Raw genomic sequence first — 26,474 nt, 5'->3', positions numbered from 1 at the left:
CTTCTTTTACATATTTTCATAATGGCTAGTACAAAATAGAAACTGAATATTATTGTTGACAGACTAGCTGACTTATGGAAAAACTGTTGCCAAGTTCAGGTAAACAGTTTCTGAGGTCTCCAGAGAAGATGAATGGAATGAAAATGTCTGTTTCTAAATGTAATTTCTTGATTTCTTTATAATCTCTGTTGTCCTTTGCTGTATTATTTGGACAAATCCTTCAACACGTGGAGAAAGAATGACAATTTTTTTGAAAAGGCTATTATTATATAAGATTTTCTGTGTGATAAAACCACACCCAATGGGTCTCACCCAGAGGAGCTTATATATGTTATTAGACTCAGGAATGTTAAGTGTGTTAGATTCGGTCTCTGTTGGGCAGTCATATGACGCAAACAGTGACTCTGAAATGAAGCCATAATGTATGGTTTAACCTCTTAACAGTTTGTGATGTCATTTTTTTTTATGTGGTAAGAAAAACAAATGCTGTCACATTTTATATTTGAGACTCCTGCAAGCCAATATCAAGAGATTAAATATGAGCATTACCAACACACTATCGTGAATGCAGTTAGATGAATGCCAGGAAATCACTGGGACCTCAAACACTCCTCAGTAACTCAGTGTTATAGGATGGAAAGATAAGTCTGCTGATAAGTTATAACCCTCATGAGACACTGTGTTTTCCCCTTAGAAGGAAGCAGAGGTAATCTTAAATATTTTGATTTGATTGTTAATTCCTATATTTATCTAGTTCCAGCTAATCTTTATGCCTATAACTTAAAAATCCAGAAATACAGTCGCTAAAATTAAAGAAAAATCTGTATAGTCAGATAAAAGACAAAATTAGAACAGGGATGAAATTGGGGCAGAGAGTAAGTAAAACCGCTGGTTTTCCAGTGTTTACTTTCTTGAAATATGGTTTTGAGTCATTTCTGGGAGATATAAACATACTACTTTATGTTTCCTATCATTTTTTTATTATGCACATAATTTAACAGTTTGTAATAGTTGAAGCCACATGTCTCTATGGACTGGAATATTGTTGAAACAGCTTCACTCAAGTGAGGAGACTTTTAACTGTATAATTCAGGTATGTATATTTTCCTTGAACCAAGTGTGTGACATTCAACTTGTCAAAAATGAACATTTTGCTTGACTGAACAGCTTTGCTCTGTGTTTTGCTTGTCTACTGAGGCAAATAAAGCCTGACAAGAAGGGCATTTCCAGCTAGTTAAAGACCAAGAGGGGAATGAAGCAGGATTTGAGCCAGTTATCAGAAAATTCCTTTCTTGCTGAACATTTTATAATGTACATGATATACTAACTAGAAATAATTTAGATAAATCTTAACTCTGGGTAACAAAATGTGTGCCTCCTGCTTCCTCCTGCTTCTATGTATTTAGTGAATTACTTTTTATTATATACTTTGAAAAGTATAAAAGTATTATATACTCTTTATTATAGGAATGTATAATTTGTATTGTGGTGGACATTCTGTATACATTATTTATTTTTTTGTTTCCTTCTTATTGGGGAAACTTCAAGGTGATGATGAGGAACATAATTGGCTCTGTACCAAACTTCATTTTATTTTTTAAAAGCAGGAAGTGTTGTTGGAATGTTTTATTATCTCTTCAAGAATTATATGGCCTGTGGATTTTTATTTGGAGTTTGCCTACGAATTTACATGATGAGGCAGTCCATTCTATTAGTGGATTCTGTCCATTCACTTAGTCAGTCAGCCAGTCTTTTTTTTTCTGAGTACCTACTATGTTCTTAGGACTTACACTGGTACTGGGATAAAGGTGAATAGATATAATGGCTGTCCTCAAGGACTCTCGGTTTGTGTCCTACTTGATGGCTAAGTTTCCAGGTCAGCTCACTGAAAGAGCTTATTAATTTATTAATTATTTATTAAGTCAACAAATTTCAAGTTTTGTCAGACATGATGTGCTAGGCATTTGGACTGGGTAGGCATTGGAATCACAGTGATGAACTGCTTCTGCAGAATTTACCACCTAGTGGGAGAGGGGAAGACACATTTTGGTCATTTGATCACATTAGTAAAAGTATAATTACAAATTAGAATAAATTCTCTGAGGAAAAATAATGCAGATACATGAGTGCATATAGATAAGGAAGGAATCTAACCCAGATATGGGAGGGGCTCATAATGAGTTATACTAGAGAAGGGGATTGGGTGGGAAGGGGAGAGCACAGACAAAAGATGTGTTCCTAGGAGTAGCATGCCAGTGTCTGAGGAACAGCCAAGAAGGAAGGAATGATCAACTATGCCCTTTGGTTTTACGAGGACAAGTACGATAGAGGACCAAGCAGTGTTCATTGGATATGACAGTATGGAGGTAACTGGTGACTAGCGCAGGTTCTATTTCTCTAGAGTGATGGTGGCTGAATTCTGACTTGAATGCATTGAGGATTAAATAGGGAGGAAAGCAATAAAGAGTATGAATAAAACCTTCAAGAAGTATGGTTATGAAGGAAAGACGTGGGGGTAGTTGAAGGAGAGTTATTAGTTTCTTTGTTTACTTATATACCTGGTAGAGGCTGGACCATGTTTGAATATTGGAAGGTAGGATAGAGTTTACACGGGGTTGCTGAATACACAGTAAAAAGAAGGGGAAATGTGTACCTTCCTAGTTGAAGGTAAGGGGGGATTAGACCCAGGGCCCTCTGTATGGACTGCCCTAAGAGAGAAAACAGAAGAGGAGGGTTGTGAATATATGTAGAAAAAGGTGGAAAAAGGTAAAAGTAGATGTTGCTCCCATTCTACTGATTTGGTTTTCTCTGTAAAGTTGGAGCTCTGCATTATCTGTGGAAAGGGAGGAGGTGAAGGAGGAGCTGGAGGTTTGGAGAAAGGTTGAAATAGTCATTGTAGGGGGTGAAATGGAACGAGAGTGAATGGACCAGGAGGACTGATGGGCAGTGTTGAGAGCCCATTTGAGATGGGTGAAGATGGTGCTATAGGAACACTTCTCTGTTCTATTCTGTGGCTTTCCCCTGCAGTGTTTGGCTCCTGGAAGGCACACACTGAGAAAGCAGATAACTGAGTTTGTTTTGAGTTGAGGTGTGAAGAAAAGACCAAGAAGCAAGGGTGTGTAGGGTATTGAAAGAGTGTTATTGAAATGATGGGCCCGGTGGAAAACAGTATGCTGGATAAAAAGGGACAGAAGAAAAGAGAAGGCTGAAGAAAGGATTGGGACATAGTGAGGAGTCAGTGCAGTAGAAGTGCCCTCAGATCAACAGGTAGACTCAGAGTCAGCCTCAGAATCAAGTATTCTAATGTTCCAGTGGAACAATTCTTTAAGAGGTCTGACTTGTGATGCCAAAACACATCTGATGCAAGCCTCCGATAAAAGGGCTTGTGGTCCAGAGCAGAGGCTTTGGAAAGAGTGGGACTGGGGTGAGATAAAGAACTACTGGGGGTGGCTGGGGTCTTCTAATACTCCACGTGTATTCTAGTACCTGAAGAATGTGACATTTTTAGTCCTTGTGTTACAGTGAGGTCATTAAGTTGTTAAGGAAAAACATCTGTTTTAAAGCATCCTCCCTATATTTTATGCAGTATCAAGGAAACTTGATCTTCAGTGGATAGTGAGAATACTTTCTTCCATGTCATTCAGTTATTTCTTAAACTATCAGTGATGTATATTGATTGGAAAGTAATTTAAGAACCTATAGATTTTTAAGCAGACAGTGAACAATCAACAAAATCAGACTATCTGTTAACGTTTGAATCTGGTGTCAAGGATCTGGACTTGGACCTCTGGTATGGAGATGCCCTCAGGGGGTGCCATCTTCTCATATTTATATAGAACAAATAATGCTTTCCTTCTCCTGTCTGGCTTTCTGAACACACTTTGTTCTCCAGGACCTGGAATGCATCTCCAGTAATGGAAGCCCTCATCACCTCATGGCTGGTTTATGGCAGCATCTTCTTAGCTGGTCTCCCTCCTTTTGGACTTTCTACTGCCTTTTTACCCTATACTTTACTGACCCATTATTTAACTTTAAATCCCTGTTCCTCTGTTACCTCCTTGTTCAAGGATTAGAAACTCACTCCTCCCTCACCACACTGAGGTAGGAATAATTCATCTGCCTCTTAAGTGACTTGTCCAAAGCCTCATTGTCTCTAACAGTGGAGAAAGGCAATAAACAAGTAAGCTAACAAATAGAGAACATGCCACGTGTAACTTCTTTAGTTTCTTCACCCATTTAAAAATAAAACTGTGGCTATTGAGCTAGATGGCCAAGCTCTTTGGGGTTTGGGGTATGTACTTGGGCTAGAATTCCCTTCTAATGCTGAAGTTCTGTTGCTGTATTTCCCTCCAGGGCCTGCTTCCAATCTTGGTAGTATAGCCATTGAGCTTCAGACTCACATATGGCAAGATGGGTTAATCTGCACCTATCTTGATGGCTGTTTGAAAATTTAATTCAGTTACTGTTGCCTAGCGCTGCCACCTGGCACACCAGTGTGGGTTCCCTTCTTCTTCCAGCCTGGTACCTTAGGTCCCCTACCCCTACATTTTAGGACCACCACCCTACCAAGCAAAGCCTTGCCTTTTGCTGCTCAACCTTGTGACTCAAACATCCTGGCAAGGCCAGCCGTTTGCAATCCCCCATGGGAACACTTTCCTATTTCCAGCCTCTGTGGTCTTTTGTTCTTATATTTGTTTTTGGTTTTGTGTTTGTTTTTCTACTATCTTACCCTTCCCTCTATTACCAATTCAAGTTGAAAACCTGGCCCCCAACCCCTTTTAGAAAAGATCTCTCCAGATTTTGGCCTTCCAGCTTTGACTTTCTGGGATTCAAAACTCAAAGGGAGATATTTTTTTCTACTTCTGATTTTTTTTCTTTTGCACCTTGGGAACTCAAATACACACATAATGAGTAAGTAGATGAATTCTGAGAAGCAGCTCGTTTACCATAGACAAGAACAAAATTCCCCTATTCTGGGCACAAACGCTCATGCTGTTACATATGACAATCATTTCCTATAGGCATTTCTGCCTGGGCTGTGCCTCTCATTAGCTGCAGTTCGTGTCTGGTCTGTTTACGCAATTAAAATGGGCGAGATCTGAATCTGTCTAGATCACTGATGAGCTACAACGTTTAAGCACAGCGCTTGGCTTTTGGAATATGTGGACTGAATGAACAGTTGCTAGGGAGTATGGCCGCGTCGTCGTTTTATGCTGCGTTCATCCCAATGGGCGCACGTGGGAACTTCACAAAAGTTATTTCACCAGCACTTGGCTGAATCCTCTTATCGGATGGAGTTTACTGAAGTGGGGCCAGCTCCCCGCCTCTGCTAGCTTCACTGCCAAGGTTCTAGAGGGGTGGAGTGGCCTGGAAGATGGTTGGAATAAGGGTGGGGGACTTGCTTTCTTATAAAGATGCTTAGGGAGACTGGCCCTGGAGAGTCAGGTTTGCAGGAAGAGAAGAGCCTGGGTCCCACGAGCAAAGAACTTCAAAACGGCACGAGGTTTGTTTTCTGTTACAAGAAAGTCTGCAGCCTCAAGTCTAATTAAGAGCGCTGCCCACACTGGAGAAGGGGACGCCCTGGCTTGCCCCCAGAAATCCATTGACACAATAAGATAAGCGAAGTCATTCTCACTCCACCCAGTTCTTGGGCTCCCTATGCGTAATGCCGGCTCCTGGTTCTCTGCGTCCGTACCTAGCTGTCATGGATCCCCAGACCCAGGTTGCAAAACAAACTCCATGGGAGAATCTCTCTGCGCGCCCAGAGTTTGGTTCCCCACGGACAGACACACCAAACCATTGTGTGGGGTCTTGAGATTAAGAAACTCAAGAAACTCGCCCCTCTGCACACGCACAAACTCTTCCCCACTCCCTGGAGGGTCTCGGGTGGTTCCCAGGGCGGTTGCAGCGCCGCGAGCTCCAGGGAAAGCGCGCAGGGAATGGCCCTGGGGACTCGTCCCGGGGAAAGCGCTAGCATCCGGGGAGAGCCTTCCCTTCTCATCCCGCACTGTCCTAGGGCAGGCAGGGTGGCATTCCAAACGCCAGCAGCAAGGTGTGCCACGCAAGACATCCCCCCCCCCTTTAAAAAGAATAAATAAATAGAAGCCAGCGCCTAGCCCCGCTCGGGTTTCTCGAAACGCGCACCGCGGTCGCTGCCCGGGCGGCTGGGTGTCTGCGCTCCCCGCCTTCGCTGGGCTGACACAGGAGGGGAGGAGCAGGAGCCGGAGGGGGTGCTGGAGCGGGGTGGGGGGGGGGGAGCGCGAACCATCCCGAGCCAAGACAAGCAGCACATTCACAAATAACGCCCCCACCCCCAGCGCACGCGCTCCCATTCAAAGCCGCCGGCTCCGCTGCCGCAGGGCGGCTCAGAGCACGCGCGGCGGCCCCAGCGCAGCCTTGCCCCGCAGGCGCACGTCCCGGGTCTGCCCACCGCCGCAGAGCCCGCAGCCTGCGCGGGACGCGCCTACCACTTGCAGGGTGGGGCCTCGTCCGGGACTCCCCTTCCTCCCCGCTGCGGGGCCATGGCCCGGCGGGCTGCGCCCTGGAGCTCGGGGCTCCTGGCCCGCATCCTCGGGGGCACCTGGTGCCTGCTCTGTGTCGCCGGACAGGTAGGGCAGCTTGCTCGTCTTGCGTCCCTCCCCCTCCTGGGACCCTTCTTCTAGGCTGTGCTACAGCGGGGAGTGCTGTAGCTTGGGGCGCGCTCTCTCCGGCCAGGGACTGTCCTAGGGTTGCGAGGCCACCCGAGCTGGGACAGGTGGCGTGGGGTTGGGACTAAGGCGGCCCCTCGCGGCGAGCCCCGACCTGGCGGGATCAGACCCTGCGCTGAGCCTCTGCCCAGCCTCCTGGGGCCGCGTCCCGGCTTCCCGCCCACGCCCTCGTCCTGCCTCCCAGGCGAGGAGGTGGCGCCTGAGCTGGGGTGCGGCCTTCTCCCAGGGAGCCCGCGACCCCGCACCTCTTCCGGACAGTCCTTCGGGGAACCTCTTCTCTCCTTCCCGGAGGAGGCAGGGGCGTCTCCGGGAAGGCTTGGGCGCTGGTACACTTCTCCTCACTCCTGTCCTTCCCCGGCCCCAGTGAGCTTCTGACACCGTCACCTCAGGGCCACCGCGTCCGGGAGAGTCGGGCGGCGGAGCGTTGTAAGGTGCGCAGATGCCAGACTAGGTGGGCTCCCTGATGCTCTGCAATGGAGAAAAGGTGGTTCTGGCCGGTGCACGAGGACTCGCCCTCACCACGCCCCCTTCGGATGCGCCTAGGGTTTTCTCCCGAGCCACATGGGGTGTAGGAACTGGGGAGTCCTCCTGAGTCGGTGGGCCCAGGCCCCGAGGCAGAGCAGAAGGGTCCCGGAAGGGTGTAGTCGGCTTGGCTACGGTTTATTACAGAAAGACCCTGGAGGGAGCTGCTTAGGGAAGGAGGCGGGGGTCAGTCAAACCCGTGATGCATGTGGTGTCTTTGGCTTTCACGATTTCCAGAGTCAGGTAACTTTTGATTAAAACTCATGATTTAGGCGGTTTGTACATAATTTAGCCTACATAGATTTGCTTTTCACAGGATTACTTGGGTAATTCTGGGAAAATGCCCAAATACTCTTGGCCGGAATTATCGCCAGATAGCCTCACTTTCCTCTGTTTTGCTTATGGAGACTTGTCCAAATCGGGGGATTTCCTTCCCTTGCTTTTACTTGACGTTTTTGAAACTTATTTTCAGTTCTCTATTTTAATGGTCATTTTGATTGTAGTGGTGCACTTGTAGAGGCTGAGGGAGGACCAAGAATGAGGGCTAAGAAGGACCCAGAGCCGGCTGGAAGCTGACAGGCACAGACTAGCCTAAGAAGTGATAGAAATTTTCAACAGGGAACACCTGCTTAGATTGGAGCATGAAAAACCCCTGCAAAAGCTTGTCTTAATTATGAGCCACTTTTATTCCCAGCATGCCTTGTTCCATCGGCAGGGCTTCTCACAGGTGGCTGCCTGTTAGGATTGCCTGTAGGAGGCTCTTGACATTCCCTGGGCTAGGCACCCACCTCAGCTGGATTGCATCAGCGTCCTTGGGGGTAGGACGATGAGGCCGGGGCGCTGGGACTTATAAAGCTCCCAGGTGATTACATTGTGCAGCTGGGTTGAAAACCACTGTGTCAAAATGACCTGCCTTACAGTGACCTGTTCTAATAGAATCCTGAGCCCAAAAGAAAACTCAAGGGAGAAGAGTAAAGAGGGCCTAAGAGACAGGCTAGGGAGAGAGTCTTAACATGCAGCTTCCATTCCTGGCTCTGTCCCTAACTAGCTATGTCATTTTGGTCAAGGCCCTTAACCTTCCATTTCCTCATCTGTAAAGTGAGGGTGTTGGCCCATGTTCTTGAAGGTACTGCCAGCTCTAACAACACCAGGCAGGTCGGCTTCTAACCAAAATCAAGACAGAACACCTTGTGTCTGATTTTTAAAAAATCATAGGGGTAGAAATTCTACCTTATCCTTGAGGCTTTGGTAAACTATCAGGTAATATTTGAATCCAGCAAAGATGCTAAAGAAGATGCAAAGATGCGTAATGTAGTTTCTTACACTTGTGTGGGTTTTTTTTTTTTAATATACTTTAACACGCTGCTTGTTTTTTAATATTTTAAACACTCTGCTTGTTTAGACCTATTTCAAGTCATTCGGTGCCCGCTTGACATTCAGGACAAACCGATTTTCCCAGTGTTACACACCTGTTCTTCCTTGCTTCTCTTCTCAACCAACTTTCTTCTGGGTGAAGATGATGAAAGCAGATTTGAGCCTTGTGTGTGTGTTGGAAGTGGTTTATTGTTTAGTTCCAAATGACTTTTTCTTGTTCCACTTGGCAGGGCTGCTCTCCACATGTGAGAAGCCTGACTAAACTTGTCGGGGAAAGGATATCAGAGAGTTTAAAGTGGTAGATGGGTTCTGTATTCTGGTTGAATGCAATGCACTTTAGAGATAGCTTAGTCAGGTGTTGGTCAGAAGCAGCTGATCTTGCAACACAATTTAACACTTTTTAAAAAACCACATGGGTGTTATACCTGTGAATTAAACGGACCAGAAACTTGAGGATACTTAATATCAAATCAAGAAGAAATAAAACCAATAGCCAGTGCCAAAGGACTGGAACACTGGAATTTATACATTCGTTAAACTGTTTTTTCATCAGAGCTCTCTGTATATGAAGGCATGACTACCAGAGTTATCAGACCTCTTGTATATATTGTACCCATAGTTAAAAGAGGATCTCTGTTTAAGAGCTTCTGGCTCCCCAAGTTGAATTACACCTGAGCTATATTCTCCAAAAGTCCAAACAACAATTTTAATGCAAATTAAAATTATTTGGAAATCTCAGCATTTCTCCTGTCTTGTCACTGAATTTCTGCTTTCAGGGGTTATTTCCCTTCCCTTTTGTCCTGGCTGAATTACCCTCCTAACTTGAGAGATTCTTTTCTTTCCCTGTGCAACTTGAAGGTAGCTCACTCTTTAGGTTCTTATGAAACACTATTTTACTGACACCAGTTTCATTTCATCAGCTGAACTCAAATTCATCCCATTGCCCAAATTGCTCCCAGGTAAGGAAGTACATAATTAACTGTTTTAACCAGTAGAGGTTACCAACTACTTAATGATTTCTACAACCCATCTGTAGCAATCCACTGTAAAAATAAACAACGTTCCTGGAGAGGATTGTGGCTAGATCAGCACAAATCCATTACTTCTGCTTAAAAATATCACTTCGTGGCAATTCATGTTCTTATGGTGGCATACCAGTGATAGCTTATTCAAATACTAAGATTGAATATTTTCATTTACTATGGTATTCTAAATCCTACCCTTGTTAGGAATTTGGTAATGAGGTAAAAAACAGGATGGCTTGAAAGAATTTGTGACTTCGTGGGCACCTGATTTTCAACTAAAGACCTTGAAGGAAAGATTTTTCTTGTCTCTTTTGTTGTTCTCTTGTATGTTCTTGCTTTTGTCTTATTTTTTATTTTTATTTTTACTGTGATAATAATTCTGCATGGTTAAAAAAATACTCCTAAGGGCTTATAAAGAAATATAGCAACTTCTTGCCCAAGTCTTTCTCCTAACCTTTGTCAGATCCCATGGCCCAAAGGCAACCATTTTTCTTGTTTGTTTGATATTATTTTGGGGTATATTTGACATACAGTAAATTGCACATATTTGAACTATACTGTTTGATAAGTTTTGACATATGTATACACCTGTGACACCATCACCCCAAAGTTTCCTCATTACCCTTGGTAATCCCTTCTTGCCACCCTTCCTCACACCCTAAATCACGGTGCAAATAGTGATCTGCTTTCTGTCACTGTAGAGTAGTTTGAGTTTTCTCAAATTTTATGTAAATGGAATCATAGAGTATGTACCCCCCTTTTTTTTGAATTTTATTTTTTTTTAAACAGCAGGTTCTTATTAGTTATCTATTTTTTTTTTTTAATTTTTTTTTTAAATTTATTTATTTACTTATGGCTGTGTTGGGTCTTCGTTTCTGTGCGAGGGCTTTCTCTAGTTGTGGCAAGTGGGGGCCACTCTTCATCGCGGTGCGCGGGCCTCTCACTATAGTGGCCTCTCCTGTTGCAGAGCACAGGCTCCAGACGCGCAGGCTCAGTAATTATGGCTCACGGGCCCAGCTGCTCCGCGGCATGTGGGATCTTCCCAGACCAGGGCTCGAACCCGTGTCCCCTGCATTGGCAGGCAGATTCTCAACCACTGCGCCACCAGGGAAGCCCAGTTATCTATTTTATACATATTGGTGTATATACGTCGATCCCAATCTCCCAGTTCACCCCCCCCCACTTTTTTCTTTGATCTGGCTTTTTTCCCCCCTCAGCATAATTATTTTGAGATTATCCATGCTGTAGCATGTTCCCAGTAATTTCTTTTTGTTCCCAAGTAGTGTTACATTGTACGGATATATTACACTTTGTTGTCCATCAACATTCACCTATTGATGGACAGCGTGTTTCTCGTTTTTGGCTATTACAAAGAAAGTTGCTATAACGATTTGTTTATAAGTCTTTGTATGGACATGTAGTCTTATTTGTTTCAGGAGTGGGATGGCTGAATCATTGGTAGATGTATGTTTAACTTTTTAAGAAACTGCCAGTTTTCCAGAAGGTTGTACCATTTTACCTTCTTACTAGCAGTATACAAGAGTTCCAGTTCCTCTGCATCCTTGCCAACACCTGCTGAGGTCAGTCTTTTATTTTAGCCATGCAAATCGGTATACTAGTAGCTTGTTCTGGGTTCTGATGTGCAGTTCCCTAATGATTGATAATGTAGAACATATTTTTCATGGATTTATTTAGAATGTATATACCTTTTTCTGGCAAAATATTCAAATATTTTGCCCATTTCTCATTGGGTTGTTTTCCTATTGTGTGAATTATTTATGTATTCTGGCTGTAAGTCCTTTATCAGATGTATCATTTACAAATACTTTCTCCCAGTCTGTGGCTTGTCTTTTCATTTTCTTTACATTGTATATTGATGGGCAGAAGTTTTTAATTTTGATGAAGTTGAATTTACTATTTGTTGGTAAGTTGTGGTTTCGCTCTTGTTCTTAAGAAATATTTGCCCAACTCAAGATCACACGGGTTTTTCCCCTAGAAATTTTATACCTTACATTTAGTCTATGTGCCATTTTGAGTTAATTTTGTATGTGGTGCAAGATATGGGTCAAAGTTCATTTTTCACCCATGGATTTTCAATTGTTTTAAGCAAGATTTTTTTGAAAAGACTATCCTTTCTCCACTGAATTGCCTTTGCACCTTTGTCAAAATTCAGTTGTCCATACGTGTGGGTCTATTTTGGATTCTCTAGTCTATTTTGCTGAACTGTATGTCCGTTGCTGTGCCAGTACTACACACTCTTGATTATTGTAGCTTCACAATAAATTCTGAACTCAGGAAGTGTGATTCCTCCAGGTTTGTCATTCATTTTCAAGGATGTTGATTTGGCTACCTTATATAAATTTTAGAATGAGTGTGCCAACCTTTTTAAAAAAAAGGTATGCGAGAATGTGACTAGGGTTGTTTTAATCTATAGATCTATTTTGAGAGAAGTAACCTCTTAACAATATTGAGTTTCATGATCCCTGAACATGATATATACCTATCTACTTAGGTCTTCTTTAATTTCTCTAAGCAATATTTGGTCATTTTTAGTGTACAGGTTTTACATATTTCTGTCAGATTTATATTAAGTATTTCATAGTTTTAATGCTGTTTTAAATGGCACTGTTTTTTAAAAAATTTGTTTCTGATTTTCCTTGTTAGTATGTAAAAACACAATTGATTTTTGTATATTGTTCTTATTTTCTGCAACGTCACTTAGTAGTTGTAGTAGCTTTTTGGTATATTCAGTCAGATTTTCTACACATATGATCATGTCATATACAAATAAAGACAGTTCTTCTCTCCCTATTTGGATGCCTTTTATTTCTTATTTAATAACATTGACTAGAACCTCTAGGACACAGTTGAAAAGAAGTGGAATGAACAGATATCCTTGCTTGTTCCCAATCTTAGGGAACAATAATTCAGTATTTCACCATTAAGTATGATGTTAGGTGTAGGGTTTTTGTAAATGCGCTTTATCAGCTTAAGGAAGTTCTTTTTATTCTTTGTTTATTGAGAGTTTTTATCGGAAATGGATGTTGGATTTTTGTCAAATGCTTTTCTGCATCTAATTATTATATGACTTTTCCTTTTTAGTTTGTTAATATAGTGAATTACACTGACTGATTTTTGAATGTTAAACCAATCTTGCACTCCTGGGATAAACTTGATTTGGTGATAATTTATTATCCTTTTTCTATATTGCTGGATTTGATTTACTAAATTTTGATTAGAATTTTTGCATTTATGTCCATGAAGAATATTGGTCTGTAGTTTTATTTTCTTGCAGTGTCATTGTCTGGTTTCGGTATCAGGGTAAAGCTGGCTTCATAGAATAAGTTGGGAAATACTCCTTTCTTTTCAATTGCCTGGAAATAGTGGTGTATGATTTCTTCCTTAACTGGTAGAATTCACCAGAGAAACCATCTGGACCCGAAGTTGGCTTAGTGGGAAGGATTTTAACTACAAATTTAAATTCTTGAATAGATGTAGGGCTATTCAGGTTATCTATTTCATCTTGAGTTAGCTTTGGTAGTTTGTGTCTTTCATGAATTTGTCTGTTTCATTTTAGTTGTTGAGTTTATTGGCATAAAGTAGTTCATGATGCTCCCTTATTATCTTTTTAATATTAGAACATGTGGTTATGTCACCTTTTTTATTCCAGATATTGGTTATTTACTTATTCTTTTTCTTTATCAGGCTGCTTTAGTGGCTTAATTTTATAGGTCTTCTCAAAGAACCAGTTTTTGATTTCATGGATTTTCTCTATTGTTTTGTTTTCTATTTCAATTATTTCTTCTCTCATCTTTATTATTTTCCTTCTTCTACTATTTTGTGTTTCATTAGTTCCTATTTTTCTAGTTCCTTAAGGTGGATGCTGAGGTCATTGATATGAGACCCTTTTATATTTTCAGACATAGGTGTTTAGTGATAAAAAATTTTTCTTCAGTGCTGTTTTACTGGCATATCATAAATGTGTTTTCATTTTATTTTTCATTTCAAAATACTTTATTTCCCTTTGATTTCCTCTTTGACCCATGGGTATTTTGAAATGAGTTGTTTAGTTTCTAAATATTTGGAGATTTTCCAGATATATTTGGGTTATTTACTTTTAATTCCAGTGTGTTCAGAGAACACACTTTATATAACTTGAATCTTTTTAAGTTGACATTTGTTTTATGGCCCAGAATATGGTCTGTCTTGGCAAATGTTCTATGAGCATTTGAAAAAAATTAAACTTCCTACAAATCTCTGTCTTTTAAGTTTTCCTGATTAATCTAGCTGTTGTTGGGTGGAATACTCTATAAACATCAATTAGGTCAAGTTTGTTGAGAGTATTAAAATATTCTATGTCTTTACTGATATACTTACTGTATCAATTATTGACAGATGTATATTACAGTCTCCATCTACCATTGTGGAATTGTCTGTTTCTCCTTGAAGTTCTATCAGTTTTTTCTTTATTTTGAAGCTCTGTTATTGGGTGTATAAGCATTTAGAATTGTTATGTCTGTGGTGAACTGACTCCTTTGTCATTATTAAATGACCTTATCTATCCTTGGTAATAGTCTGTGCTCTAAAATCAACTTTGCTTTTGACTATATTAATATTAGATAACCATTTTTAATCCTTTGTGATTTCTATATGATAGTACTTCCATAGTTATTACAGTATACCTTTAATATGATTTATTGTATTCTATTAAATTGTCATTATGGTATGATTTCCTAATTCTCTTCCTCATCCTCCTTTCATCATTCTTTCATGATGTTTTATCACATTTTAGAGACCCAATGGTCAGTATTAATCTATTGTAATGGGTACACTGTGCCAAGCAGTATGTTATTATTCTATTTTTTTCTAGTGTATTTCCCTTTTAAAAGAGCTTTATTGGGATATAATGCACGCATCATACAATTCACCAAGTTAAAGTGTATAATTCAGTAGTTTTTATTATATTCACAGATATGTGTACCATCACCACAGTCAATTTTAGTAATTTTTGTCACCTCAAAAAGGAACTTTGTACCCTTTAGCTTACCCTTACTCTTCACTACCCCCCAGCCCCAGGCAATCATAATTTACTTTCTTTCTCTATAGATTTCCCTACTCTGGATTTTCATGTGAGTGACGTTATATAGCGGGGTCATATAATATGTGAATTTGTGGGACTGGCTTCTTTCACTTAGCGTATTTTCAAGGTTCATCCAAGTTGCAGCATGTATCAGTACTTCATTCCTTTTATGACTGAATAATATTTAATTGTATGGATATACAACATTTAGTTTATCAATTTGTGTGTGGATGGACATGTAGGTTGTTTTCACCTTTTGGCTGTTATGAGTAATGCTGCTGTAAGCATTCATGTGCAAGTTTTTGTGTGGACATAGGTTTCATTTCTCTTGGGAAATATTTTAGGCTTTGTAGACTATACTGTCTCTGCCACTAAATTCTGCTGCTATAGCAGGAAAGCAGTGCTAGACAATATAGAAATGAATGAACATGGTTGTGTTCCAATAAACTATTAAAAAAAATGGGCGGTGGTCCAGATTTGGACCACAAGCCATAATTTGCCAACCTCTGAACCACAGTTTCATGATGCTGTGCCTCGATGTGGATTATTTAAATTCACAGTGCTAGGTTTTTCATGGACCTTCAATAGATCTATAGCCTTCAGTTTGGGGAATATTTATTTTCATGTCTTTGATAATTTCCTTGCCAGCATTGTATGTGTTTGCTTTTTGTGAAACTCCTTTTAGTCAGTTATTAAGCCTCCTGGATCTACCAATATAGCTCTTAAAATCTTTTGTCTTGTTCTTTTAGTTATGCTTTCTGAAAGATTGTCTCAATTTTACTTTTCAACAGAGTCTTCTTTCCATAACTTTTCAACCACTGTTCCAGTTGTAGCCAAGCCTTCACTCCCATCTTTTGCAGCACCAGGTGCCTCTGTGTCTGAAGCCTTTCTGAGCTTTCACAGGCCAAATTGTCTTGCTTCCCATCATTATATCCTGTTGCAGGCGCAATCCTGTTAAATCAGTTACAATTCCTCCACCAGCTTTCCATATTCCAAAAATTTATTGGCATCTTTTGTCTGCTGTTGTCTCCTTTCCAGTTCTCTTGTCATTTTAATTTATTTACTGTTATTTTAGCAGACATTTGGGAGAGAATGGAAAAAAGTGGTGTTCAACCTGCCATGTTTAACTGGAAGTTAGCACTATTTATTCTCTTTCATTATTTCTATTTTCCTGTCTTGATCCATTTCCAAATCCCATTAAAGCTCATTCTGGTTATTATGCACACTTTTCAGAGATTCATGTGTTTTGTTTCCCAGTGTAAGCAAAACTTTGGTCAGTATTAGAAAAAAGACACTAGATTTGAGGTCCTAAGACCTAAGTTCTAGGTCTGGATTTACTGACTGTCTCTGCAACTAGAGAGTTGGACTTTTTTTCAGGGAAGGGAATCCATGCTGACTGACTGCCTGCTAGTTGCCAAACACAATAGTCGGTACCCTGTCCATCCTCATTTTCGTATTTTAGCTTTCAGTCTTTCAATAACTGTGTATTTCCCATTCCTTGCTTAAATAGAGTCTAACCTATTTGCTCAGAGATACAGTAAAGAAATATTTTATTGTTTTACAAATTTTGATGTTCATATTTGGAAACGGTTTTAGGAGAGAACATGGAGTTAACATGATGTAAATATCTGGCTTTAAAATATCATATGTGGTATTAAAATTTATTCTCTAAGGTGTGATTGAGGTTCAGGCTTTTTTGTGGTGAAGAAGGGAGATGAGGTGAAATGAATGGGGAGGTTGTTTTGAATTGTTAGTACATAATACCATATCAGCTTTCATATTTTATTTTGCACCAGGATGATCTCTATGTAAAGAATTAAGCATTTTTTTGGAGGGGATGGAGTGAGTGGTGTAGGAGCTACATATTTCTTTTCAGCTGTGCTCATGTCTGTAGAATTATAAAGCTGGAAGGGGCCTTAGAGATTCTTCAGTCTTTTGGTTCAGAAACTTCGCTGTGTATAAGTAGTTTGGTCTTCTGCATAGTTCCAAAGGTCACCAAAGACTAAAGCTGTGCAACTAGAAGCTGAGAAACTTTTTTTAAAAAATTGAAGTATAATTGATTTACAATGTTTTAGCTTCAGGTGTACAGCAAAGTGCTTCAGTTATACACACACACACGCACACATATATATATATGTGTGTGTGTGTACATATATATATATATATATATATATATACTCCTAATCTTTTTCAGATTCTTTTCCATTAAAAGTTATTACAAGATATTGAATTAGGAGTTTGGGATTAGAAGCTGAGAAACTTTGAAATGCCAATTCCTGGGCCTCACTCTTGGAGATTCTGATTCAGTAGGGAAAGGATGCGTCCTAGGAATGTGCCTTTGGTACGTTCCCCTCACCACATACCCATAGAGGATTCAGACACAGTTGGACCAAAGACCACATTTCGGGAAACACTGGTCTGACCTGTCTTATTTAAGGAGGAGAGAAGTTAAGGTCTTAGGAAGTTGAGCGACACGTCCCAGTTTGTTAGTGGGAGAGATGGGAGTGGACCACACGTCTCAGAACTCTGTTCAGTGACTTTTTCCACCAGAGCATACACTATTATTTTAGTGTCTAGTTACATCATGAACTAAAGATATGAACCACCAGCTTAAAGTGTCTTTATTTGTAGTAACCTCCGTTTTTTATAAATGGTTTTCAGATGTTTGGGAATAGCTTCAGCTCCCAGACACTCTGCCTTCAGCGGAGGAATGATCTGGGGGAAGAAGGGAAGGGAAAACCCTCTGCCCTTCCCCCTCTCACGTAACCTGCTGGAAACTGGCTTCTGTGTGTTTTTTCCTCCAGTCATCATGCCCCTGGAAGATTAACAGATACTTATTTAGAAAACTGTCCAAAACATCCAGGAACTTGACACTTGTTGAAAGGGAGAGGACGTGCCTCTGAACACCTTCTCTACCCAAGTGTGATGTAGCAACTGTTGCTACGTTCTTGGATGGGAGGAAGAAACTGTTTCATGTGCTTATTATTTAGGATGTTCTCCCCACACGTTCTTGGATGGGAGGAAGAAACTGTTTCATGTGCTTATTATTTAGGATGTTCTCTGCGCCCCTCACAAACCAGCCAAACAACACAGGCACACGCTCTCCGCTGAGTCATACACGATCTATGATGTAGTCCTACACATGGAGGAAAAACGTTTTCTTTACTATTAATATCTTGTACATTTTATGAAGAGTGATCATTGTGAATTTCCTTTCAGAAATCAGTTGCAATGAAATAAAGGATTTTTACCATTAAAGAGTATCTGTCTATTGATTAAGCTGAAATTCAAATTCCCATATTCCATTTTTTTTTAAAACTCTATATTAGTCAGGTTGGGCTAGATGATGCTGTGGTAACAAACAACCCCCAAATCATAGTGGCTTCACACGACCAAGGTGTACTTCTCCATCAGGCCACGTATCTGGTGTGGGTGGCTAGCGGGGCGTGACCCACTGTGTGTGTTGAGGAATACATGCTGATGGTAGCTCCATCTCAGCCCTCATGCTTCCATAGCCGCCAGGGTAGGGAAAGGAGAATGCTGGTCTGTCTTGCACTGGCAATTAAATGCTTCCACTCAGTGACAAATATTGCTTCTGCTCACATTTTATTGGCTGAATCAAATTCAAGAGAGTTGAAACTGTAAGCTAACGTTATCCCGAATCCAGAATATTCTTCTTCTTGCTTTTGTTTCAACCTCATTAGCTTTTCTAAACTTGCGGACTTCCGAGATGTGACCTAGATCTTTAAGTTTTCTGATTGTGTGTATCTATGTGAACAGAGGTTCTTTGACATTACTGTAAAGCCACTTAGAATTAACTTTGACCTCTCAAATTAAAAAAATGATAATTGTAAAATATACATAATAAAATTTACCATCTTAATTTTTTTAAGTATACAGTCTAGTTGTGTTAAATACGTTTACATCGTTATGTAACCACTCTCCAAAACTCTTTCATCTTGTAAAACTGTAACTCTATACCTAGTCAGTAATAACTCTCCCTTCCCCGCATCCCAGCAATAACCATTCTACTTTCTGTCTCTATGAATTTAACCACTTTAGTTATCTCATATAAGTGGGATCATATGGTATTTGTCTTTTTGTGATTGTTTTATTTCTCTTAGCATAATGTTCACAAGGTTCATCCATGTTGTACCTTGTGTCAGACTTGCCTTCCTTTAAAAGGCTGAATAATATTCCATTGTATGTATGTACCATATTTTGTTTATCTATACAACTGTCGATGGACACTTGGGTTGCTTCCACCTTTTGGCCACTGTGAATAACGCTACTGTGAACACTGGTATTCCATTTTGTTTTATGTGTGTTGCTTTTTCCGTACAAAAGAGAGGCAACACCTTCCTCTTCAGACCTCTAGTTTACTATTTGGGAGGGACTGGAAACAATTATTTAAACGTTGGACTAATACGCTTACCTTGGGAATCTTCTGCCATTGGTCACAACAAAAACTGAGCAATGCTCCACCTGCCTCCTGCACATTCAACTGAATGAGTAGAGCCAATGGATTGCTGTATTTTGTCTTGCGTGTAACCTGCAAATCTTGACATTTTCTGAGATAGATGATGATATACGGCTAGCACATTATTTTTCCTCTAAAGATCTAGGAGCCTGGCAAGAAGATCTGTTTACATGTGCTGTGGCTCTTTGAAGAGCCTCAAACCATTGTATAACCTAAGTCCTTTCCTCTCCCACTCCCAAGAACCAATTTTTCATCCCCTCAGGGCCATTATTGCTCCCTTGAGAATGTATGCTTTAGACTAAGATTGCAAATTCTTACTGGTCTTCAAGGCCTGGCATGATTCATCTTTCCTTAAGCTCCCCTTCTTTCCTCTCCCCTCCCCCACCCCGCTCCATCTCCCCTTGTTCACTCCTGTCCAGCTCCACTGGCTTCCTTTCAGTTCCTCAAGGGCATCAAGCTTGTTCCTACTTTAGGGTCTTTGCACAAGTTGTTCTCTTTGTTGGAGAGCTATTTCTTTATTTATTTTATTTTTTATTTTTTTTTAAGAATTTCACTTTTTAATTAATTAATTAATTTATTTATTTTTGGCCGTGTTGGGTCTTCGTTTCTGTGCGAGGGCTTTCTCTAGTTGCGGCAAGCAGGGGCCACTCTTCATCGCGGTGCGCGGGCCTCTCACTATCGCGGCCTCTCTTGTTGCGGAGCACAGGCTCCAGACGCGCAGGCTCAGTAGTTGTGGCTCACGGGCCTAATTGCTCCGCGGCATGTGGGATCCTCCCAGACCAGGGCTCGAACCCGTGTCCCCTGCATTAGCAGGCAGACTCTCAACCACTGCGCCACCAGGGAAGCCCTATTTCTTTATTTTTAACTAATTAGTTTCTGCTCACACATCTCTTCTCCAGCTTAGATATCACTGCCCTAGAAAAACCTGTCCTGCAACTCCCCCTTCCTCAGTCTATATTAGATCTCTGCTGTTATTCTCTCACAATTCCCATTTTCCTTCAGGCACTTGTAATTTGTAATAATACACTTATTTATATTTTTATTATATGTCTGCCATCCCCAATATATTGTAAGCTTGAGGCCAGAGACTGCCTTGCTTTCCTCTGTATATATCACATTTAGCTTGCTGCTAGAATTGTTGAAAAAAGGGTTAATTAAGCGTTTGTAAAAATACACAGTGAAAAAAACTGCTCTGAACTTGGTATTGCTTTTTAAATGTATGTATACACTCATGTTAAGTGTTCTTATCGAAATGAAAAATACAATGAAATAAAATGAATGTATACATTGTTCATCACAACAGTAGTATACATGTATACATGTAGTAGGTATAGGAAACTTTAGCTGCTATAACATGTATTAGGTAAGGAAGTCCTAGCTGCTATAACAATGAAATCCTGAAATATCGATGTTTTGATAAAATAGTTTGTTTCTTGTTCACATAAAAGTCCAGTTGGCAGGGCTGAAGTGGGGTCAGAGGATCTGCTCCAAGCAGCCATTCAGGGACTGGGTTGACGGAGCCTTGCTGTCCTTAATGCATGGCTTCCAAGGTCACCCTGGTGCCTGTGTCTGGGTGGCAAGGGAGGGGTGGGGGGAGAATGTTGAGAACTGCATGGGAGGTTTTCTTGGGGGTAATCTTGGGAATGGAATGCATCACTTCTGCCCACATCCATTTTTTGCATTCCTGACCAGACTCAAATCTCCAGTAGGGTTCCAATACCTATTATTCCACCGTAAGAAGTCACGTGGCTACACCTCCTAGCCAGGGAGGCTGGGAAGACAGCTGTGAACTCAGGAAGTATGCTGGTCTCTTCCATAATACACTTGGAAAGTTGCACATATATGTGCAAGTGTATAGTTGATATCTGGGTGCATGTGGATTTACAAATCTCTTTCGGGAACTTAGGGGCCCTTGCCAAGTCCAAGATGCAGAGAATGGGAATCACTAAAAATAGGAGTATGTGAGTTTTATTTTAGGAGAGGGTTTTGTCTGCTTCATCATTTTCAAAATTATAAGCAGAGACAAGAAGGTGGACTGAAGTTAGGGGGAAATGGGCTCAGGGTTAAAGAGGCGCTATATACACCTAACTGAACAAACAGTTTATCGCCACTCAAGCACTAATCTTCCCAGGCTCTTGCAGTGTAGCTGTGTTCATGAAAGCGCAGACTGGCATCTTGTCAGCTGAATGTAAGACCAGTGAGGTTCTGGTTAGGCTGCTGGCAGCACTGTCATTAATAAAATGGAGCCTTTTTAAACCAAAGAACTGTTTTCAGTTTCCAGATCACCTGATAAGTCCTATTCTTTTGATGCACTACAAATAAAAACTAGTTCTCCATCCCATGGGGCTATTAATCAAATAGAGTCTGTTTGTTAAAAGGAAAAAAAAAAAAGACCTATAGCATGTCTGGTTCATAATACCACAAGGCAATTGTAATTGATCTACGAAATCATGATACTGTGCTTTTATCTGGGCCAGGACTTACCTGGCCATCCTTCTGGTTTGCTATTCTTCCCTGTGCCAGGGGATGGGAGCAGAAATCTGAGCCTGGGTGTTTCCTTTATGCCGTTTGTGAGCATCTCTCAACTCCTGTCCTTAGCAGAAAGAAAGAGAGAATTCAGAACTTGGTGGGTTAGGTGGTGGCTGTGTTAACTTCTGTTTCATTGTTATTGACCAGCTTTTGAGACTTGCCCTTTTCTTTCCCTGCTACCATCCATCTAACTCTGTAACCTAGTGGTCCTTTTAGAAAACTAGGAAAAAAAACAGCATTTGGAGACCACCTCTAACCTCCAAACAGAAAAAGGTTGTACATTTTAAATTCTAAAATTTCAAACAAGTTGATTGGCCAATTGAAAGTTTTTCAACAAATGTCAGCATTTTCCACCTCCTGCCTCTTTCAGCTCTTTGGTTTTTCCTTTTGCATAAGATGCAGTTTCAGGTCAGCATTGTCCTGCTTTCTATGCTTCTGATGAAGCTGAAAACGGTTTGATTGACGTTATCAGCAAGTTGTGACAGCTGTGAACTTAACCCCCAAAGCAGGTTGTTGAGGTCACGCTGGCATCCTTCTCAGTGCTTTGGTAGGATTAGGAAAGAGGTTTATGCTTAAGTTCCAGCCATGGCCAGCGCTGGACAGGGGACCTCCCAAACGCCAGGATCTGCAGCTTGGCAGAACTGCACAGCGGTGCTGATTTGCACAAGTTGGGGGGTAATCATCATCATCTCCTGCTATCACGGAAAAACATATTACCAAAAAAAAAAAAAAAAAAAAAAGGTCTTATTTGGAGCAAGGCAGCCATGTAGGAGCTGGGTGGAAATGGTTCTGCAGGACCCCTGCAGCAGCAGGAATACTTGACTTACATTTAATTGGAATCCGCCTATCAAGAGCTTTCGGTGTCCCTCTATTTGGCAACATACCATGTTTGGCTGGATTTTGTTCTAGGTCTTTCCCAAGTAGGAAAGGGCTGTTCAGAGGGATGCTTACTGAGTGGGAATTCAGGAGCCAGTCAGCCAACCATGAGCTCAAGCCGTTCTTCCTGGCAGCTGTGCTTGATTATGTGTTTAGCTGCCACTGGTAATGAGTCAAAGAAGCAGCATCTGCTGAGAGCCGGGGTTGGCACTTCCAGGGCGGTCTGCCACCTCTCCATCAATTGCTCCAAAGACGGTCCAAGGGTGTGGAACAGATAAAGCTGAATGTTGGATGTGTGGTTCTTTGAGGCTGTTTTTGAAGGAACATGGGAAATGATAGAATTTGACATTGAGCGACTTGCCAATTAGTTTCAACCTCTCACACTTTTTGTGTCCTGGTTGCTTTTGTTTCAAATAGAAGGCTGCTGGAGGGGTGAACACAGTTTGGGTTGAAGGTACCGTAGAGAGTTCTCTGAATTGTACAGCTCCTCCTATAGAGTCATTAGTTTCTTGGGTGATTCCTGAAGCTGAGACATTGGAACAGATGACGGGAAGCCCTTCCACTAAATTTATTTCATTCATTTTGTAAGTCTTTTCTCTGTGTTGGGTGGGGATAAATATATTCCCTTTTGTATGGGCTATCCCAGAAAATGTTTTCATTTTGAATACAGTGATCTAAGGAATCAGGTTATTACAACAGCTTATTCTCCATGTTGCATTTTTTTTTTTTTGAAACAAATATGAGTAAAGGGCAAACTCTTTGGAATTTATTCAGGAATCCACTATCTGGATAACCCCTCCTGTAGTGTGATATGATCTTTTCCCCACGTTTCTTCAAGTGGTTTGATTTCTTGTTTTCTGGGTTTGATTGATCCCTTCTTTCAGAGCAATTAAATTAGATAGTTAAAACTTTTAAGGAAAAGGACTAAGCCCTGTACATCTTGGGTCCTCCCAAAGTGCCCTGCCTAGCACCGTGCCTAGTAGACACTCCTTAGATTAAATTGTGTGCATTTCCTTTGACTGTTGTAATAAACTGCCGCAAACTAGGGGGCTTAAAGCGAGAGAAATGTGTTCTGTTGTAGTTATAGAGACCAGAAATCCAAAACGAAGGTGTCAGCAGGGCCATGCTCCCTCCAGAGATGCCGGGGGAGAATCTGTTCCTTGTCTCTTCTAGCCGCTGGGGGCTGCCAGCAATCCCTTTGTCTTCCTTAGCTGTAGCTTTCATCCATCCAGTCTCGGCTTCTGTCTTCCTGTCACCTTCTCTGTGTATGTCAAACCTCTCTCTGCCTCTCTTTTGTGATGGCTTTCAAGACTCAGCTGGATAGTCCGGGATAATCTCCTCATCTCAAAGTCCTTAATTTAATCACATCTGCAAAGGCCCTTTCTCCAGTCACTGGGCATGACAGTGACTTATCTTTGGGAGCCACTATCAAGCCTACCACACCTGTGTACGGTTTCCACATATTCTTGTGCCCATTCATTGGATCTTCACGAGAAACACTTAGCTTCAAGGATATTTGCTTCTGTTTCATTTTCGAGGGGCTGTTTGTTTCGAGTCACTTCTGTTTTAATATCCTCTTGTTCTTTATTCTTTCGTTGTTAGGATATCAAATTATTTGCAGTGAAAATGGCTTTCCAGTGCAGTGGGATTGGCTTTGGTCTTGGCAGTCTGTGCCATTGATAGCGAGTTTTACATTCTATTTGTGGCTGTGGACAAGGAATTATTGCTATCACCACTGAAACTAATGACAAGGTAGGTGTGGTGTTCAGGGCAGGTTTATTGAGCCTGTATAGGTGAGAGGGCATCAAAGTCTTGTGTTTACAATAAATGTAATTCCCCCATAATCTCAGTTTTGAGCATTTTACTCTCTAAACTTCATTCCTGTTTTTCACAATTTACTTCCCCTGGAATCCCCAACTCCATATTTCTTCAAGTCTACTGGGACCTACAAGCCCTAATTTCCACCTCCTTTTTCCTGTATCTCGCTCACCTTACTTCCCTACTTGGCCAGCTGAAATGCCTTGGCCAGTCACTATAACCACTCCCTCAATTTCTTTCTTCCTCTCTCTTTGGTGCACTCACTTGGCTAAACCTTCACCAAGTTACACCCACCTGTGCAGCTGAATGTGATTGCTTTAAAGTCAAGCTCACTGTCCTCTGATGGGCCCTTGGGCCGCTCAGCAATCATGCTGCATTTCCTGAGTCCATCTACTCTCTCACTCCCTCAGATGAATATTTTCTTTCTTTTCTCTGATGAAACCCCCACAAGTTTTTCCACGTCTCCACTCACAGATTCCTATTAAATTAAGACAATAGAAGCTATCAGAAGAAAATCTCCACATTTTCCCACCTACCCGCATCTGGTTTACGTACTCTGACTTCCGTCCAGTTATGATGGGTAAAGCATCCTTCCATTCCCCTAACAAAGGCCAGTCTTTCCATTTGGGGTCCCAGATCCCATCCCCATTTGCCTATTCAAAGATATTGCTCTGATAATTCTTCCCCTCTTTTCTGCATCCTCTTCTTTCCTCCCTTCCTCCCTCCCTCCCTTCGTTCCTTCCTTCCTTCCATACTGGACTTTCCCCATCAGCTCACAAACATGCTGTTATTTCTGCCATCATAAAAGCTTTCTCTTGATTCTGTTTGCCCCTTCATTCACCACTCCATTTTCCCGCTCTCTTGTACATTCAAACTCTTTAAAAGAGTTGCCTGTATTTGCTCTAATTATCTCTTGAGACCATTTTTTGTCAAGCTTTCATACCATTACTCCTCTCAAACATTTTTTTTTAAAGGCTATATCTTTTTTAAAATTTTTTAAATTAATTAATTAATTAATTAATTTTTATGGCTGTGTTGGGTCTTCGTTTCTGTGTTAGGGCTTTCTCTAGTTGCGGCAAGCGGGGGCCACTCTTCATCGCGGTGCGCGGGCCTCTCCCTACCGCGGCCTCTCTCGTTGCGGAGCACAGGCTCCAGACGCGCAGGCTCAGTAATTGTGGCTCACGGGCCCAGCTGCTCCGCGGCATGTGGGATCCTCCCAGACCAGGGCTCGAACCCGCGTCCCCTGCATTGGCAGGCAGATCCTCAACCACTGCGCCACCAGGGAAGCCCTCAAACATTTTTTATCAAGGCAATCAATAACCTTCATGATACCAAACGCAATGGACCATTCTCAGTCCTCATTTTTCTTGACTTATCACCTTAACACTTAACACAAATGATCATTCCCTCTTCCTGTAACATCTCTCATCACTTGGCCTCTAGAACACCACACTCTCCTTTCCTCCTGCCTCTGCTCCAGCCTCATTGGCCTTCATGCTATTCCTCAAACCTGCCATGCATGCCCCTACCTCTAGGCTTTCTATTTAGTATTTAGTGCTTTATTGAAACAAAACAAAATAAAAACACTATATTTATGCTCATTTATCCTCCCCCAGTCTGGGGACAATCGTGTGTGTGTGTGTTTTTCTAAGCATAGTTTACTTGCTATTTGCTAAATAAAAACTATTTCTACATGAAATGAATTTATACCTAAGACCCTTGAGCCTTAGGTCATTTTACAGACTTGTTATCTCTCCTTTTTGCAGCTTCACAAAATAGTTGACATCCTCATTGTCTCATGCATTTTTTTAACCACTGCGGCTCATTTTAAAATTATGGTTCTTTTATCTCTAACTCTTGGGGTATACTCAGAACTCATTGGCACCATAGAAATAGAAGAAGATTGAAGGTACCTCTAACGTAAGTAGAAGTTCACAGATGACAGAGGCCAGGGTCATGACCACATCTTCTCTCCTCTAGGGCCTGTGAGGGAAAGAACCCAGGCTGGGTGCTGGCTCAGCCACATAATCGGCAGTGTGACCTCAGGCGAGCCCCATAACCTC

General features: G+C 41.4%; 1 long non-coding RNA gene across 1 annotated transcript in view; it reads left to right on the top strand.

The window, feature by feature from the left end:
• Nucleotides 1-6,302: 6,302 nt before the first annotated feature.
• The window catches only part of LOC309633178, a 395,503-nt gene continuing 375,331 nt past the window's right edge, over nucleotides 6,303-26,474 (top strand). Inside the window, exon 1 of the long non-coding RNA XR_014247357.1 lies at nucleotides 6,303-6,608. This is a non-coding gene — a long non-coding RNA (uncharacterized lncRNA). The remainder of the gene's footprint in view (nucleotides 6,609-26,474) is intronic.

The sequence above is a fragment of the Balaenoptera borealis genome (genome assembly GCF_965194805.1).
Source record: "Balaenoptera borealis genome assembly, chromosome: 8".
Lineage (NCBI taxonomy): Eukaryota > Metazoa > Chordata > Mammalia > Artiodactyla > Balaenopteridae > Balaenoptera > Balaenoptera borealis.
The sequence above is the reverse complement of the archived record's forward strand: the minus strand, read 5'-3'. Positions and strand labels throughout refer to the sequence as shown.